This window comes from Otolemur garnettii, unplaced genomic scaffold (genome assembly GCF_000181295.1).
Source record: "Otolemur garnettii isolate 467f Iridium unplaced genomic scaffold, OtoGar3 scaffold00059, whole genome shotgun sequence".
Taxonomy (NCBI): domain Eukaryota; kingdom Metazoa; phylum Chordata; class Mammalia; order Primates; family Galagidae; genus Otolemur; species Otolemur garnettii.
The window spans coordinates 9,797,976-9,802,794 of NW_003852454.1; the positions used below are offsets into that span (position 1 = coordinate 9,797,976).

A 4,819-nucleotide genomic window follows, 5' to 3' on the forward strand; every position below is an offset into this window, starting at 1 on the left:
GGGATTTTTTTTTCTTTTTTGAATATCATAGGGTGTTGGATCAATTTACAACTTTCTTTTCCTTTGGGAAGCTCCTTAGTCTCTGAATTAATGCATGGATAAAGTGTGGAAGCCCTCACTGGGGCCGGACTGCAGCACCCAGACCCTGCTGCACCTATCTAGTAACAGAAGGTTGGCACTCACGTTCTATCCTTACCCAGACCCAGGTCCTGTGACATGGATGAAAGTCCCATAAGGGGAAGAGCAGGAAGGCTTCTTGAGCACAGCAAGCATGTTTGTGAACATTATAATTACCCTTACATATATTGTATAATGTTAAATATTTATGGGAGAGTCTCTCTGCTTTACTCATTACCATTATTATATAGCTTTATCCCTGAAAAATCTTGAACCCTTTCTTAGAGAGGTACCAACTACTTAATAATTAAAGATATAGCAATTAATTCAACTTAGTTTCCCAGTCATTTGCAAGAATGTGCTAGAAGTTTTATATAGGGCTTTCTATGTGAAGGGGAGAAGCATATAACTGGAAAACTTGTTTCCTATAGGGTTGGTTTTAGTTTTATTTGTTTTGTTTTGTTTAATGGTCAGGATATGTGAAACAGATCAGATGTGAAAATACTGTATGTGTGTGTATGTGGACTGCTTTAGCTCCAGCTGGTCTTGTCCTAAACGGACTCTCTCTTTTTTTGAGTGATAGTTTTGAACTATTTCTTAGCGGAGAGACCTGTAAATAATCTGTTCTGTGCCCATTTCCTGTGTGACATCCATCAATTCTCATTTCCTTTTCTGAGTTAGAAGTGGAAATAAGTGTAGAAACTAAGGAATTTCTGCATTTTCTACCAGTTATTCTGTTTCATGCTTAGTGCCTACCTTCGTGAGAAGTTTGGAATTGAGGGTTAGCGCTAAGGATCATGGTATTGGGGACTGTGCAAGGATCAGCCAGGAGGCAGGGGAGCTGGGTTTCCTGTCTTATTGTAAATCTTGCTTAGAATTCCCCACATGAGTCTTTTCCTGCTTTCTTAAGACTTTGGTTCCTGTGAAAACCTCAGGCAGGGCCTAGAGCTGAATTGGAGAGCAATCCTGAGCTTTATAACTTGGATTACCCATTGAGGTTACTTTGTTCTTTAGCAGATGAAAATTAAAAATACTATTGCTAATGGCTACGAGAATCTAATGAGATACTGAAAACAATGTAAGGGTGAATTTTGTTCCTAGCGAGAATTATTATCATGAGTAAGGGGGAGGATGAGGATGAGAGAGATTTGTCTGCACTGTTGAGAGGACATTCCTCGCAGAGTGGAACCGTGGGTATGGAATACAAGCTTTCCTGGGTTTGGATACCTTAGGTTATCATTTATTCATACTAGTTACATGATCTCAGAAAAGGTGCTCGTCAATTCTGGTTAAATAATTGAACACATCTGAGAATTTCTCACCTAATCTATCATTAGGAGCAGAACTGGGTTTTAAACCAGGTCTTCTGACTTTTGGCATGCCATCTCTTTATCCCCAAAAGTCAAATAAAATGTGTAGAGGGTAAGGCTTGGGGTATGCTATAAATAACCAAGACATTGTCTCCAAATCATCTTGGGCCCTGTGTTTGAAAACCTCTTAAACAATTCTAGATACTATAAAAATCTAAGTGAGGTCCTTTTTCCTTTAAATTTAAATTTCCACTAAATGCCCTTAAATTCAAACTGCAGAATTTATAGTCTTTGTGGTGGGTAGTCGTTGATAACCTCAGCCCCAATTACAGACAGCACTGCCTTAGTTAACACCTTCAAATTGCCAAATACACACGTTTGTGTATATGTTACACCCTCAATTTAGAGAATAATTCAGAAGCAGGAAGCCAGTGTGGGCACAGTGTGTCTTTAGAGCAACTACAAATACTTTCTTCAGGCTACTCTCATCATTTGTGAAAACACATTTATTGTTTGGTGGAAGGACAAAATGTTTCCCATAGCAACTATGGCAACCCTGGGTATCTTGCCTATTAGCTGTAATGCAGGGAGCATCTTCAACAGCAGGGAGAGAGTCCTTGGTAATTATCACCCAGATAGTATCCCTCCATTTTAAGAGCAGAGGCTAAAGCTCTTAGCCTCTGAAAATTCTTAACTTGATATGTGATGAATGTTAACAGCAACTATTCCATTTTAGTTAATTTGGGGAGGACTAATAAGCTACTGGTTTTATTGTTGGCAAAAGGGAGATATGAGTTACTTTATGCAAATTTAAAGAAATAATTTTATCACAAAATTTCCCTCCATTTTTTATTTTAGTTTAGTTTGGTTCCTTCTGGATTTTGGTCAGTCTTTTGTGATTCTGTTTTTTGAAAGGGAAGTCCCTGGCTATTCTATTTTTTTTCTTCTATCTTCAACATAAATTCTTATGTGCCAGGTAGAACAGATGAAGGAAAAACTCTCTGGCATGACTAGAGGACTATTGGAGGTAAAAGAGAAATGGTTACGCCTTAAGCATTTGCATTTCAAAAATACCAGTGGTCAGTTAGAAGCCAAAAGTCGTATATTACATCACCAGCTATTAGATTGCTGTATGTATTCTCCATGTGATAAATCACATATGAGTAGTAAGATTCTCAGTTTATTAAAAAAGACATGCTGATAATAGAAAATAACATGCCAAAAAACAGAAAAGTATAAGCTCATATTCTCACCACTCAGAATGTATAAATCTATTCTTTATCATATTTGAATATTGTTGAGATCATACTCTTTCAAGAGCATTGCTTTTTTTTTCATTTAAGAAGAAAGCAGTCAGGTACAGTAGCTCTTGCTTATAAATCCCCAAACTTTGGGAGGCTAAGGTGGGAGGACTGCTTCAGCACAGCCCAGATTTTGACACCAGCCTGAGCAACGTAGTAAACCTGCAAATCTACAAAAAAAAAAAAATAGAAAAATTAGCTGGGCATGGTGGTGGGCATCTGTAGTCCCAGGTACTTGGGAGGCTGAGAAGGATTGCTTGAGTGCAGGGGCTCAAGGTTGTAGTAAGTTAGGCTAATGCCACTACATGCTAGCTGGGACAACTGAGCAATACTCTCTCTCTCAAAAAAAAAGAAAAAATGTAGTAGAAGAAGAAAACGGCCTTATAAACTGGGCAGCAGGGGACATTGAGTAGAATTCATAGAGAAATGAGCCTATGCTGAAGAGTAGGTTCAGAATAATGTTGGGTTTCCTGGAAATGTAAAATACTTCCTTTTGTTAACCTCCCCATCAATTTTGAGAAGCTGAGAAAAGACAGAAAAGATTAAGGGTTAATTGATAAAAATATACTCCTGGCTCTGGTATCTCGAATCCCTGCTCACATGCCTGTCTCCAGTGACATTCTTCCTTACTAATGTTCTGCATTTCTGTAAACACTGGATTTTTGTTGTCATTGTTGTTAGAAAATAATCTAAAATAATTAATTTACTTTGACTCTGTTTGAATCCTGGGCGCCAAACGTTCTAAACTAGCTGGATCTCAGGTTCCTCAAAGATATAATGGGAAATTCTATCTACTTCACAGGAGGTAGTATACATATCAAAGCAGGCTAAAGGGTAGTTGTAAATGGATCCCAGTGTGCATGGCTTAAACACAACAGGGGTTTAGTTCTCATTCTGTTTAGAGGTTAGGACAGGTACTTTCCTCCATGCTATGATGCAGGGATCCAGGATCTTCCCATGCTGTGATACTTTCCTCATCTAGGACCTCGTCAACTGTATCCATCAGTGGTGGAAGAGGAAAGAAAGTGGGTAACAAGCCTAGAAGTGATACATCTTATTCCCACTCACATTCTTACTAGAGATAGCTTGGCCACATGGCCATCACTATAATAGTATAGTGATACCATTAATCCTTAAACTCACTATAATTTTATTACTATATAAGGAAGAAAGAACAAATGTCAGTGAATATCAGCACTATCTGACACTGTGTCAAAGACATCTCTCGGACAATAAAAAACACATTCCACAGGAGGTACGGAGCACATTCTCTTCCCTTGCTGCCCTGCCTTTGAATCTTCTTGAAAAGGATGAAAAAAATTATCAAACAACAGCTGCTAAGGACTAGCTCTACTGGAAGAAAATCAACCACATCTTGAAGGATGTGCCTTATGGCCAGAATACAATCAGCCTTAATGTCCTCCATCTCCTTGTCTGCACGTGAGAGACTCTGCAGGGGAGCTGGAGCCCTGAAAAGCTCCCAGTCACCAAGGACAGGTCTAACCTCCCAAGGTGGGAGGAAAGGAGATGGAAACATCACTAAAATGATCTTAACTGACATTGGTTTTTTTAAAAAAGGAATTTATTGATTAACTCCTCTAAACTAAAAAATTAAATTAACTCCCAACTTCCTGCTCAGGGAAAGATGGTTGTTGCTTCTATTCCATCCTCACCCAAAGCACGAGAGAGTGTGCAATAGTTCCCACTCAGGCTTCAAAAGATTCATGAACCTAGGATTAGTAGAAGTCAAGATTGACTTTTTTATTCCTATGTGGAATGAGAACAGAAAGCTTAGCCCATATGTCTTCCAACTAAGTGAGAGCTGATATTGATCTTTGGAAAAGTTCAAGAATGGCAATGAAATTCTGGGGTCAAAGCCTTGTAACAAATATGCTAGAATGCTCCTGTCAGGTATACTGGACCACATGTGGATCCAAGAATGTTTCAGAATCTCTCCTGTCTCTGAGATGTACTTTTTGCTCTTTCCTTGGCCTCGGTTGATCTTCACCAACTTTCCCCTTTGTTTCCTGGAACATCATGCACTTGCCTCAGGCTTTGAGTCTATCTTAGCTGTCTTTAGAAGGCCTTTCT

General features: G+C 38.9%; 1 protein-coding gene across 1 annotated transcript in view; it reads left to right on the forward strand.

Annotated features, from left to right (window-relative positions):
- CNTNAP5 (contactin associated protein like 5) overlaps positions 1 to 4,819 on the forward strand; it is an 801,226-nt gene that overhangs the window by 186,816 nt on the left and 609,591 nt on the right. The gene's annotated exons all lie outside the window — the stretch shown is intronic.